This window comes from Sceloporus occidentalis, unplaced genomic scaffold, assembly GCF_023333645.1.
Source record: "Sceloporus occidentalis isolate IW3139 unplaced genomic scaffold, rSceOcc1.0.p SCAF_70, whole genome shotgun sequence".
Classification (NCBI taxonomy): Eukaryota; Metazoa; Chordata; class Lepidosauria; order Squamata; family Phrynosomatidae; genus Sceloporus; species Sceloporus occidentalis.
The window spans coordinates 5,247,501-5,262,000 of record NW_028317050.1 but is presented as its reverse complement, the minus strand read 5'-3'; the positions used below and the strand labels follow the sequence as shown (position 1 = coordinate 5,262,000).

The window sequence follows — 14,500 nt, the reverse complement described above, 5'->3', positions numbered from 1 at the left end:
ACGCAGACAACCCCCGCTGCTAGCCACGCCTCCTTCCTGCTGCAGCGGAAGTTGTCTACGCGAATCGCGTAGACATCTACACGCTGCCCTAGCTACACACCGGGGACTCAGAAGTACCGGTAAGTAGGGCGGGGGTGGGGGGACAGGAGGATCCAGGTCCCCTGCAGCTGCGGGGATCTGGATCTTAGTCGTCTCATAGTCAGACCTATTTGAGGTCTGATTATAAGACGACCCCGATTATAAGACAAGGGGTATTTTTCAGAGCATTTGCTCTGAAAAAAACCTTGTCTTATAATCAAGCAAATACGGTACATCTTCCAGATTCCCTAAAAGTGCATCCAGTATTTCGCATGTCATTGCTAAAACCTTTCCACGCAAATCCTTTCACCACTGCCAATCCTGGTGGATGGTGAGGATGAGTATGAGGTGGAAAAAATTCCAGGGTCTTCTGTAATAAACTGCAATACCTGGTTCACTGGAAAGGCTATGGTGATGAGGATAGATCATGGGAGCCTGTAAAGAATGTTCATGCTCTTCATCTTGCTTTTCACTGACTGTACCCTGATAAACCAGGGAAAAAAGGCGTCCAGAGGCCGCTCATGTAAAGGTGGGGGTAATGTCAGGAACTGACTTCACTGGGACATGAAGCTTTCTTCCTTACCATTTTGCCAGTCTGTCTCAGTTTATCCTCTCAGTTCTGGTAACCATGAACCTACAAATCTTGTTATTATTGCCAACTCTCCTCAGCTGTGTCTGGTCAGGTGTCTGACTCTCTGCCTATAAAAGCAGCTTCCTGTCATTATACCATTGATAAGGCAAAAAGGTGATTTGGAAAAAGCTAGGTGCGTTGCAATGTGATAAAAATAAAAATAAGAATCAATACTTTCCCTTCTGTTTCTTGCAGCAGCCACCTTAAAGAACACCTCTCTCCAGGTGTTAAAAGTACAATCGATTCCATTGAGGGGCGCTCATGCAAGAGAAGGTAAAAAAATATAATAGTGTAGGGTGTATATACAAACATCAAAAATTTATGTGGTGTTAGTTGCACTCACAATTGTGCTGAAAATATTCTTGCATCTCATAAAATGTTGTATGGTGTCTGAAAACAGAAGAGACACAACCAATAGGGTAATATTGTTGATTCCAAATTTATAGAATGAAATGAAAAAGAATGCACTCACAAGATTTCATGCACATCACCTATGTGCAAAGGACGCTCAGGGGGAGGGTATAAAAACCCTTTCTGTGTCTTGAATGGATCCTCCGATCTCATATGTTGCATTTCTCACCAACCGAACCCAGTAGATATAGACAGACTCCGGAAGTAATAAAAATATAAATGTATTAGGGGAGTGGTTGGAGAGAACTGCAACAGTAACTCAAATAACCACACGTTGCAACCAAGGTATGCAGAATACCATCTCTGAACGATGCCACTCCCATCAGGACAATGAAAGAACGTTCCCTGGTCTGATGAGTCTCGATTCCAGCTGCAACATTTAGATGGCAGGGTCAGACTTTGGCATAAACAACATGAAAGCGAAGATCCATCCTGCCTTGTATCCATGATTCAGGCTGGTGGTGTTGTAATGGTGTGGGGGACATGTTCTTGGCACACTTTGGGCCCCTTAGTACCAATTGAGCAAAAGCCTACCTGAGTATTGTTTCTGACCATGTCCATTCCTTTATGACCACAGTGTACCCATCTTCTGATGGCTACTTCCAGCAGGATAATGTACCATGTCACAAAGCTCACATCATCTCCAACTTTTTTTTTCTAAACAATGACAATGAGTTCACTGTACTCCAATGACCTCCACAGTCACCAAATCTCAATCCAATAGAGCACCTTTGGGATGTAGCGGAAGGGAGATTCACATCATGGATGTGCAGCCGACAAATCTGTACCAACTGAGGAATGTTTCCAGCACCTTGTAAAAAGTATGTCATGAAGAATGAAGGAAGTTCCAAGGGGGTCCAACCAGGTACTAGCAAGGCATACTTAAAAAAGTGGCAAGTGAGTGTATATATAAATGTTTATTTTTATGAGAAAGTCCTAAAATTAACGCTACATCTTCAAACAGTTCTCACATGGAAAGAGTTAAAATACTGGCATCTTAAATGCCAATGGGGTGTTGTTAGTTTTAAAAAAAATTCGATGGGGTAAACTGAATTGACCAGGTTCAACAATGTCAAATTAACACAGGGGGCAGGATGAGCACATGTCAATTCTCAAATGTGGCCTTTTTAGCCCCTAAACAACCCAACAATCCTATGCATGGGTATACCACCTGTACTGTACTCAGGAGATGTTGCTGAAAACATATTGGGGTGTTGTTTGACAGAGACATATACCAGGAGCCGTAAATTCATACCTAAATTACATGTGTGGGAAACATACATGCAAAAAAATACTACTGCAAATCTGGCAAAGGCTGGTGGTAAAATGTGTGCATGGAAAGAGTTCAAATGCCAGCATTTCAAATACTCTGGGGTGTCTATAAATATATGGTTTGATGGGGTAACTTGCATTGGTCAGCTTTGAAGATGGAAATAATTCTACCCCTGTACAAGTCACTAGTCAGACCACACATGGAATACTGTGTACAGTACTGGGCACCAGTGTACAAGAAAGATATAGTGGAGCTGGAGAGGGTTCAAAGACGGGCAACCAGAGTAATAAGGGGAATGGGAGGACTACAGTACCCAGAAAGATTATCAGAATTGGGGTTATTTAGTTTGGAAAAAAGACGGCTTAGGGGGGACTTAATAACTATGTATAAATATATAAGGGGACAGTACAGAGATCACTCCCAGGACCTATTTATACCCAGGACTGTATCTATAACAAGGGGACATCCTCTACGGCTGGAGGAAAGAAGGTTTCTACACCAGCACAGACGGGGGTTCTTTACAGTAAGAGCGGTGAGATTATGGAACTCTCTGCCAGAGGAAGTGGTGATGGTAAACTCAATAAAAGAGTTCAAAAGGAGCCTGGACGTGTTTCTTGAAAGCAATAATATTACAAGTTATGGATATTAGATTAATAGGGACAGAACGTTGATCCAGGGATTTATTCTGATTGCCATATTTGGAGTCGGGAAGGAATTTTCCCCCTGGTATGGGGCAATTGGCATCTGCTTCATAAGGGTTTTTTGCCTTCCTCTGGATCAACACAGTAGGGACACAATATGTATATAGGTTGAACTTGATGGACTTTGGTCTTTTTTCAACCTTATGAACTATGTTACTATGTTACTATGTTACCAAATAGGGCATGGTGACATGATCACCAAATGTCATAGTTCAAAAATTACCAGATTTGGAAAAAATGTTTTTGAAATAGCAAAATGCTACTTGTAATTATTGTCCCATAACATGCATAAAAATGCAAATAAACATTAAAACACTGGTTATTTCTAAACTCAGGACAAGTAATACAATCTATTTAGAAGGTTTTTTCATTAGCTTTTATAGATGAGTTTAAGATTTTTTAAGTAAAAAAAAAATTCCAATTCAATGTTGCAACATATTTTTTACTTGTTTGTATAGTAAATTATATGGTACAATCAAAATAATGACATCAAAAGGAAATCATTTTTGAACAAACCAGCATATAACTTGTGTGGGTTCAGTAAATGTGAAAAAAGAAAATTAGTTAAACACGAGTGCAGCAGAAATGATAAAGCCTGCACCATATAGGGCAGGGTGACATAAAGGTGTGGGGACTGAGTTAATTTACATAGGCTTTAATAGGAGTGGGGTCAATAAAAGGTCAGCGTTTAAAAAAAAAATTGGTTATATAACTAAAAGTGTTTTTGCGCCTGCGCTAGCGCTTGCCGCCTTTTTTCGGGTGTCTCATGCCGGCTCGCAAGTGTCTCGCGCTGCCCAAAGTGCCCGTTCCCGGCCGCATAAGTTGATCGCGGCCGGCCGGCAGTTTTGCTCTAAGTCCCCGTTTATGGCAGGTCAAGTTGCTTGAGAAACCCTGGAAGTCAATGAGGTCGGATTTGCCGGCCGCATCCGACCCTCGCTCCATCGAAGTCGGCCTGCCTGGCCGGGTTTTCCCGGTGGTGACGTGGAACTCCGTCCCGGTTCGCCAGGGACGTCAGGCACCCTCCGCCGGATATATAGGGAAGCTGCTGCTTGTTCCAGAGAGCCGGCTCCCAACGACCTCGCGAAGCCCAGCCCGGGTGCCTCCGAAGGTCCCGCCAGGGGCTCCACGGACCTCGGGAGGACCAGCCCGGGTGCCGCACCGGCGGTCCAACCCGCCCAAGTCCCGGGCCGGGTCCCGGGAAGACCACCATGGGGCAGACCCCCGAGGGTCCCGCCAGGGGCTCCCCGGACCCCGGGGTGACCAGCCCGGGTGCAGCACCGGCGGTCCAACCCGCCCAAGTCCCGGGCCGGGTCCCGGGAACACCACCATGGGGCAGACCCCCGAGGGTCCCGCCAGGGGCTCCCCGGACCTCGGGGTGACCAGCCCGGGTGCAGCACCGGCGGTCCAACCCGCCCAAGTCCCGGGCCGGGTCCCGGGAAGACCACCATGGGGCAGACCCCCGAGGGTCCCGCCAGGGGCTCCCCGGACCTCGGGGTGACCAGCCCGGGTGCAGCACCAGCGGTCCAACCCGCCCAAGTCCCGGGCCGGGTCCCGGGAAGACCACCATGGGGCAGACCCCCGAGGGTCCCGCCAGGGGCTCCCCGGACCTCGGGGTGACCAGCCCGGGTGCAGCACCGGCGGTCCAACCCGCCCAAGTCCCGGGCCGGGTCCCGGGAAGACCACCATGGGGCAGACCCCCGTGGGTCCCGCCAGGGGCTCCCCGGACCTCGGGAGGACCAGCCCGGGTGCCGCACCGGCGGTCCAACCCACCCAAGTCCCGGGCCGGGTCCCGGGAACACCACCATGGGGCAGACCCCCGAGGGTCCCGCCAGGGGCTCCCCGGACCTCGGGGTGCCCAGCCCGGGTGCCGCACCGGCGGTCCAACCCGCCCAAGTCCCGGGCCGGGTCCCGGGAAGACCACCATGGGGCAGACCCCCGAGGGTCCCGCCAGGGGCTCCCCGGACCTCGGGGTGCCCAGCCCGGGTGCCGCACCGGCGGTCCAACCCGCCCAAGTCCCGGGCCGGGTCCCGGGAAGACCACCATGGGGCAGACCCCCGAGGGTCCCGCCAGGGGCTCCCCGGACCTCGGGAGGACCAGCCCGGGTGCCGCACCGGCGGTCCAACCCGCCCAAGTCCCGGGCCGGGTCCCGGGAACACCACCATGGGGCAGACCCCCGAGGGTCCCGCCAGGGGCTCCCCGGACCTCGGGAGGACCAGCCCGGGTGCCGCACCGGTGGTCCAACCCGCCCAAGTCCCGGGCCGGGTCCCGGGAACACCACCATGGGGCAGACCCCCGAGGGTCCCGCCAGGGGCTCCCCGGACCTCGGGAGGACCAGCCCGGGTGCCGCACCGGCGGTCCAACCCGCCCAAGTCCCGGGCCGGGTCCCGGGAAGACCACCATGGGGCAGACCCCCGATGGTCCCGCCAGGGGCTCCCCGGATCTCGGGGTGCCCAGCCCGGGTGCAGCACCGGCGGTCCAACCCGCCCAAGTCCCGGGCCGGGTCCCGGGAAGACCACCATGGGGCAGACCCCCGAGGGTCCCGCCAGGGGCTCCCCGGACCTCGGGGTGCCCAGCCCGGGTGCAGCACCGGCGGTCCAACCCGCCCAAGTCCCGGGCCGGGTCCCGGGAACACCACCATGGGGCAGACCCCCGAGGGTCCCGCCAGGGGCTCCCCGGACCTCGGGAGGCCCAGCCCGGGTGCCGCACCGGCGGTCCTACCCGCCCCGGTAGTTGCTCGCCGCCGGCCGGCGTTTTCGCTCTAAGTCCCCGTTTCCGGAAGGCCAAGTTGCTTGGAAAACCCTGGATGTATAGATATGTCTATAGAGCTGTGGGCATGGAGCCGTAGATGTAGCGATGTAGATGTATAGATATAGACGTGTATATAGATGTAGCTATATAGATACGGAAAGATAGATAGATAGATAGATAGATATAGATGGATAGATATAGATAGATATAGATAGATATCTCTATATGTATATATATATATGTATATATATATATATATATATATATATGTATATATATATATCTATGTATATATATATATATATATCTATGTATGTATGTATATATATATATATATATATATATATATGTGTATATATATGCATATATATATGTATATATATGTATATGTATATATATCTATATCTATATCTATATCTATATCTATATAGCTGTAGATGTCGAGATATAGCTAGATGTGTATATATTGTATGCTGGGGGGTCCACTGCCTATGTACCCCGGCTGTTTTGTGCCCAAAGTCCCGGTTCCCGGCCGCGAAAGCTACTCGCGGCCGGCTCGCGCCGTCGCTCTAAGTCCCTGTTTGCGGCAGGCCAAGTTGCTTGGAAAACCCTGGAAGTCTATGAGGTCGGATTTGCCGGCCGCATCCGACCCTCGCTCCATCGAAGTCGGCATGCCTTGCCGGATTTTCCCGGTGGTGACGTGGAACCCCGTCCCGGTTCGCCAGGGACGTCAGGCACCCTCCGCCGGATATATAGGGAAGCTGCTGCTTGTTCCAGAGAGCCGGCTCCCAACGACCTCGCGAAGCCCAGCCCGGGTGCCGGCCAGGTCCCGAGGGTCAGGCCAGGGGCTCCACGGACCTCGGGAGGACCAGCCCGGGTGCCGCACAGGCGGTCCAACCCGCCCAAGTCCCGGGCCGGGTCCCGGGAAGACCACCATGGGGCAGACCCCCGAGGGTCCCGCCAGGGGCTCCCCGGACCTCGGGGTGCCCAGCCCGGGTGCAGCACCGGCGTTCCAACCCGCCCAAGTCCCGGGCCGGGTCCCGGGAACACCACCATGGGGCAGACCCCCGAAGGTCCCGCCAGGGGCTCCCCGGACCTCGTGCAGCCCAGCCCGGGTGCCGCACCCGCGGTCCTACCCGCCCCGGTAGTTGCTCGCGGCCGGCCGGCGTTTTCGCTCTAAGTCCCCCATTCTGGCAGGCCGAGTTGCTTGAAAAGCCCTGGAAGTCTATGAGGTCGGATTTGCCTGCCGCATCCGACCCTCGCTCCATCGAAGTCGGCATGCCTTGCCGGGTTTTCCCGGTGGTGACGTGGAACCCCGTCCCGGTTCGCCAGGGACGTCAGGCACCCTCCGCCGGATATATAGGGAAGCTGCTGCGAGTTCCAGAGAGCCGGCTCCCAACGACCTCGGGAAGCCCAGCCCGGGTGCCGGCCAGGTCCCGGCCCCGGGAACCCCACCGTCCGGTAGACCTCCGAGGGTCCCGCCCGGGGCTCCACGGACCTCGGGACGCCCGGCCCGGGTGCCGCACCGGCGGTCCAACCCGGCCAAGTCCCGGGCCGGGTCCCGTGAAGCCCACCTTGGGGCAGACCCCCGAGGGTCCCGCCAGGGGCTCCCCGGACCTCGGGGTGCCCAGCCCGGGTGCCGCACCGGCGGTCCTACCCGCCCAAGTCCCGGGCCGGGTCCCGGGAAGCCCACCTTGGGGCAGACCTCCGAGGGTCCCGCCAGGGGCTCCCCGGACCTCGGGAGGCCCAGCCCGGGTGCCGCACCGGCGGTCCTACCCGCCCAAGTCCCGGGCCGGGTCCCGGGAAGCCCACCTTGGGGCAGACCTCCGAGGGTCCCGCCAGGGGCTCCCCGGACCTCGGGAGGGCCGGCCCGGGTGCCGCACCGGCGGTCCTACCCGGCCCCGGTCCCGGCCGCGGCTCCCGGCCCGGCCCCGGCTCCCGTGAACCTGCCGCCGGGTAGACCTCCGAGGGTCCCGCCAGGAGCTCCCCGGACCTCGGGCCGCCCAGCCCGGGTGCCGCACCGGCGGTCCTACCCGGCCCCGGTCCCAAGTTGCTCGCGGCCGGCCGGCGTTTTCGCTCTAAGTCCCCATTTCTGGCAGGCCAAGTTGCTTGAAAAGCCCTGGAAGTCTATGAGAACGGATTTGCCGGCCGCATCCGACCCTCGCTCCATCGAAGTCGGCCTGCCTGGCCGGGTTTTACCGGTGGTGTCGCGGAACTCCTTCCCGGTTCGCCAGGGTCCTCAGGCACCCTCCGCCGGATATATAGGTGAGCGGTCGGCGTCGACCGCCACGACCAGGACAACGACCGATCTGGTGCCCCGCGCCGGGCCGGGGAAGGCAACCCTCGCTCAGGCGGTCCCCGGCGGGCCCCCTGGTGCAGGCGAGCGGCCCGCCTCCCCGCGCACCTCCCGGCGCGGCCCCCCGGGCCCACCGCGGCCCCGAGCTCTCTCCCCCGGGCCGGGGGAGAGCCGCCCCGGGCGCCGGACCCCCCTCGCAGGCGACTGAGTTTGCTCGGCCCCGGACTCCCAGCGGCCCGAAGCCGCGGCCGGTTGGGGCTACCCGCGGGCGCTCCACGTCCCACCCCGGGTTCCCCCCGCCGCGGAGCACGCACCTTCCTTTCTCCCGGCCCCGAACGAAGGGAGGGGGAGCGCGCGCTCTCCTTCCGTCCCCGCGGCCCCCTCGCCGCGTCCCCCCTTACGCAGACCCGATCCGAGGGCTGCGCCCCCGGCGCCCGCCGCCTCCCGCCCCGGCCCCCGGGGCGGGAGCGGTCCGCCGGGGGCCGCGTCCGGGCCCGGCCGCCGCCGGGCCCCCGCGTGACGACGGGAGCTACCTGGTTGATCCTGCCAGTAGCATATGCTTGTCTCAAAGATTAAGCCATGCACGTGTAAGTACACACGGCCGGTACAGTGAAACTGCGAATGGCTCATTAAATCAGTTATGGTTCCTTTGATCGCTCCATCTGTTACTTGGATAACTGTGGTAATTCTAGAGCTAATACATGCCGACGAGCGCTGACCCCCAGGGATGCGTGCATTTATCAGACCAAAACCAATCCGGCGGGCTCGCCCCCGCCGGCCGCTTTGGTGACTCTAGATAACCTCGGGCCGATCGCACGTCCCCGTGACGGCGACGATACATTCGGATGTCTGCCCTATCAACTTTCGATGGTACTTTCTGTGCCTACCATGGTGACCACGGGTAACGGGGAATCAGGGTTCGATTCCGGAGAGGGAGCCTGAGAAACGGCTACCACATCCAAGGAAGGCAGCAGGCGCGCAAATTACCCACTCCCGACTCGGGGAGGTAGTGACGAAAAATAACAATACAGGACTCTTTCGAGGCCCTGTAATTGGAATGAGTACACTTTAAATCCTTTAACGAGGATCTATTGGAGGGCAAGTCTGGTGCCAGCAGCCGCGGTAATTCCAGCTCCAATCAGGGCTGGGCGTCGGCTGCAACAGTGTGGAGTTGGGAGGCGAGAGGAGAGGAGGTGGTTTTGTGTTGCTGGTGGAACTTGGTTTCTTTTTATTACTTTCGGTGCTGGACGTTTGCTACCCCGGGGAAGGTAACTGCCTCCCCGGGGTCCCATCATGGCCTCCACCCTCATTGAGGAGTGGAGGGGCCGCATTTCCATAATCACGGAGAAACTGGTCTACACGGAGGACGGCATCCTACTCCCATCCCGGGAGACTGCAGGAACCGTATGCAGGGCTGTGCGTCGGAAAATGGAGGCGCTCGAGGCATACACCACGGCCTTGAGCGCCAAAATAGCCATGCTCAAGAAGGGAGTCGGTCTGCCCCACCATCTGAGGGTCGACCAGACTTCCCTCCTGTTGCTGGGGGCCCTCCATCTACGGGCCCTCGCCCTCAGGGACGCCGGGGCCAGGGCCTTGGAGACCGCCGAGGCGAGTGTGAATACGAACCCTGAAGATGAGGAGGCGGTGGAACAGGGCCCTTCCTATGCCCAAAAGGCTAAGGTGGGGCTCCCAGTACCTGCGGAGTCAGACGGGGAACCCCTCAGGCAGGCCTTGGCTAACCTCCAACAAGAGTTGCGTTCCCTGGGGGAGGAGAAGGAGGAGGTTGCCGGACAGCTGAAAGAGCTCCGGCAGCAGAGCAACAGGGTGGGGAGTCGTCATCGCGGCCCCATACGGGAGCGGATCGTCTCCCTGAAGGAGAAAGAAGCGGAGTTGGCGAGACGCACAGCCCAGAACCGTGACCGCGTGCGGTTCCTGCAGGAGAAGCTGCGGGAGCAGGAGGTGGAGGAGTCGGGGGTACCACCGACCCCGGAGGACCCGGAACCGGTGGCGCCTACATCACCACCGCCACCGCCACCACCACAGTACGACGGGACCCAGGAGAAGTCCGCTATACGAAGGCCGCTGATTTTTTCAATGGAGGAATTGGACGAGGAGGAGGACATTAAGATCCAAGCTGCGCCACGGAGGCGGAAAAAGAAGACCACCAGGAGCAGGCCCGCTATCCAATCGTCCGGGGAGGAGAGCGTCGGGGATACCCCCCCCATCATGTCCGAGGAGGAGTTCCCATCCCTCCCGGCCCGGGTCCCCGACGCTGCTGCCGAGGATCCGAGAGCGGGCCCTTCCCGTCGGAGGGCCAGGGACACTATCCCCGCCGGTCTGCGTTTGGCCGGTGAGCCCCGGGGACCTTGTGTGAGTACCTTCCCCGATGTACCTGTCGGTATGTCCCCTGTTGTTGTCATGTCCCCTGTTGTCCCCCCACCCCCAGTGTGTGTTCCCTCTGTAGTACGTTCACGTTCCCCTGTCTGTGTCCGTCCGTCTTCCGTCACCCCCGCGGCCGGCTGCCGCTTCGGCGGCCGCCGGGGCGGCTGCTGCTGCCGCGGGATCCGTGCCGGCGCTCCCGGCGGCGTGCCCGCCTCCTTGTCCCTCCAGAGGGATCGGCGGTTCTGTGGCCGCTCCCCCCGTTGTAGTTGGTCCCATCCACCCTGTGGTGGTGGACCTAGTTGTCCCGGCTGCTCCTGCGGCTTCGGTGTCCCCGGAGGTGCCGCCCTCCGTGTACGGGGCCGCCGCTAACCGGGCTGCCCTCCCCCTGTCCAGACTACTCCGGGCGGAGTGCAGCTAAAAGAAGCTGCCGTTGCGAGTGGGGCTGCCGCTACCTGGGCGGCCCGCCCTCTGTCCCCACTACTCCGGGCGGAGGACTCGCCTGGAGGGCAGCCAGAGGCGGCTGTTGTTGTGAGCGGGGCCGCCGCTACCCGGGTGGCCCGCTCCCTGTCCAAACTACCCCGCGGCGGTTACAATGGAGGCAGTGCCGGGTGCGGCTGCGGTCCTCGCCGGGGTCACTCCGGCAGCGGTGCCGGTGACCCCCGGGGCTCCCGCAGCCGTGATGCCGGTTGCTGGCTCCGCCCCCGCCGCGGCACAGGCCACGCCCCCCGGTAATTTTAAAGTCACGGTGCACAACACACACACTGTATGCCAGGGGACCGCGGGACCACCCGCGATGGCCCCTACGGTCAGGGTGGGGAAGGACCCTGGGGGGCAGAACCCCGGGAGGTTGGCGGTGGCCCGGGCTGCGGGGGTGGTCGCCCCTGCTTCGAAAGAGGTGGGGGTGGCGGCCGCTGCGGTCAGGGCTCCTGCTCCGGCCGGGGGGGGGACTCCCACCGGGGTGACGCCTTCCCCCGCCGTGACACAGGGGGTCGCTGCGGTGGCCGCGGTGGCCGCCGGTGGGTCCACGGGCGGACACGGTGGCGGGGCCACGGGGGGGTCCACACTGCCCATAGTGCCCACTCCAACGGTGGCCCCAGGTGCGACACCCGCAACCGCTAACGCCTGGGCGGCGGGTCCCCCGAAGGTTCAGGTGCCACCACCAGGCAGGCGGGCTACGGGACTCCCAGCGGGGCAACCCATGCGGAGAAGGAACGTGGTCCGCCTGCTGCACGTAGCGGAGGGATCCGTGCCCGATAGGAAGCGGGTGGTAGGGGCCCTGAAGGACCTGGGCTTTGCGGTCGCGGACTTTTTCGCCATCATCCACGTTAGCGGCACCCCTGAGTATGACATCAGTTTCATGTCCCCGAGGGGTCTGGAGAGGTTCTGGACCCTTTGGGAGGGGGTGCCAAAGTCCGGCGACAGCCTATGGGCCCGGTTCAATGTCCAGGCCATATCGCGCCAGGAGGTCCGCAAGGTGAACTTCCTGGTGCGGAATGAGTCCATACCCGTCGCGGACATACTGGTGTGGGCCCGCAGATACGGGGAGGTCTTGACCACCCCGGTCAAGACTCTCTGTGAGGACGGGATCTGGAACGGCGGCTGGACGGTCAACATCCGTCTGAAGGAGGTACGGGGTCTCCTACAGCACATGCCCAACTCCTTCTTCATCGGGACTGACCGGGTATCGTGCTTCTATCCCGGTCAGCCCCGGGTGTGCCACAAGTGTGGCTCGCCCCGGCATTTCAGCATAGGGTGTGATGTCACCAAGTGCACCCTATGCGGTGTTGTAGGACACTCCAAGCAGGAGTGCACTACCATCCGTTGCAACCTGTGCGGGGTGTTGGGTCATTCCTACAGAGCGTGTCCTGAAGCCCAGCACAACTTGGACAGTATCTGGGAAGGAGAGGGCGAATTCGCAGAGGAAGACCCGCGGCCAGTTGTGGGGGGCGCTCGGGACAAGGCTCTACCTGACGCCCCAGGTACCTCCTCCGGCACCGACCCCGTAAGTAACATCATTGACCCGTTGCCTGTCCGTCCAAAACAACGAATGTCTCACCCCATTTCTGTCTGTACTCCTTCCACAGGCATCACCACACGATCGGCGTCAGGACCCCGAGCCGCAACCACGCGGGATGAGTCGGGGTGGACGACTGTCGGTCCGAGGAAGGAGACCCCAACTCAGGAGGCAGCTCGGAGAGGTCCGGTAAGATCCTCCGCCTCTGCTAAGACCCCTTCCCGGGGGGATCCACCCTCCACACTAGAGGGGGAGAAAGTCCCTTCGGGACGGGGGAGCTCCGGGGCCCCGAAACCCAAATCCATCGTTGTCGCTGCCGCAAAATCATCAGCGGCGGCGGCCGTCGCTGAAACCGCTATCGGCAAGACGTGCGGGGACATACCAGTCCAGAACAGGTTTAGTGCCCTGATGGACTGGGGTACCCGCATGGAGGTCGAGGAGGCGGCAGAGGCGACGGCGGTAGTGGCGACAGTGGCGGGGGAGGGTGGAAGGGCCGCGGAAGCTCGAGGACACCTGGCAGAGGTGGAGGATAGCGAGTTGGTAGAGGTGCCGATTCCGGAGGAGGACGCCTTGCCCGCGGGGCTCTCCGCGAAAAGGTACCCCTCAGACTCGGACGGTGAGAACGTACGGAAAAAGGGAAAGTCTCCTCATTCTCATCACCCTTGATGGCGACTCTCCCCATACTATCCTTAGCCACTCATAACGTGGCTAGTATTAAGACGTGCAGGGCCCGATTTATAGCCTATGATAACTGGCACAGGGAGAACTACCATATAATCTTTGTCCAGGAAACCCGCCTGGACTCCCTGGGGGCCCTGCATGCAGCTAAACGCGACTGGAGATGGGGGCACTCCTTTTTTTCACTAGCCACGGAGGGCTACGGGGGAGTTGCCATCCTGTTCCAGGGTGTGGACATAACGTTCAATAGGGTGATTGAGATAACGAAGGGTAGGTGCGTAGTTCTTGATGTGTCGGTAGGCAGGCAGCCTCTCCGTCTGATTAATATCTATGCCCCCCAGACCAAGTGGGAGAGGAAGCGTCTGTTTAACGAGATAGAGCCTTTCCTCTACACGTCCCGGCATATTGTCTTTGCTGGTGATTTTAATACCGTTACTAGGACCAAAGACAGGAAAGGTGGCAAAGATAAACCGGGATACGACGCTTTGGCCCTTACTAGAATAGTCAGGCAGGCAGGCTTGGTAGATGTGCATATTAAGCACAACCCAGACCTCACAGGTTACACATATCAGCGAGGTAACTGCCAGAGTAGGATAGATAGGATTTATGTTAAGGAGTCTCTTCCGGTGACGGCACTTGTGCTTAAACCGGTGGAGTTCTCCGATCACCTTATTCTTACCTGTCTGTTAAATGTCTCGCAGGCTCCGCTAAGAGGTAAAGGGATTTGGCGACTTAATTCTGACATCTTGACAGAAGGCTGGGTTCAGCAGGCTTTCGAGAACTTCTTTCATGACCAGGTCACCGTTGCGGAATTCTGCACGACGAAGTCTGAGTGGTGGGAGATGGTGAAGGTAAGAACCCGTGCCTTATTTCGCTCTCTTTCTCAGAACATCCAGTCCTCAAAGTACAGGACTTATCTCGGGCTCCTGTGCAAGTTAGACTGTCTGGTGTCGCAACGAGGTGATCCCGGGGACATCTCTAGGGTCAAATCCATGATGAGGACGTTCCAGTATGACAGGTATGCCTCCTTGCTCAAGGAAAGGGATCATGGGGCTTACCACTCACCCGATCCTTTTCTTAGTTGCAAAAGGAAGGAGTCTGCTAAGATCATTACCTGTCTGCGGAACACCCTCGGTGTCCTGGAGGAAACTCCTCGGGGGATACAGAGGGTTGTCCGCGATTACTATGTGGAGCTCCTCGGACAGAGGAGACCCTGCCGACATCAGGCGGACGACTTTTTGATGGGTCTTTCCCTTCCTGAGATTGATCATGGAAAGCTGGATGAGTT

The 14,500-nt window shown here is 58.4% G+C and overlaps 1 pseudogene; it reads left to right on the top strand.

The window, feature by feature from the left end:
• Positions 1 to 8,671: 8,671 nt before the first annotated feature.
• LOC149286362 (18S ribosomal RNA) lies at positions 8,672 to 9,284 on the top strand (annotated as a pseudogene; the record flags this gene model as incomplete).
• Between the last annotated feature and the right edge of the window lie 5,216 nt (positions 9,285 to 14,500).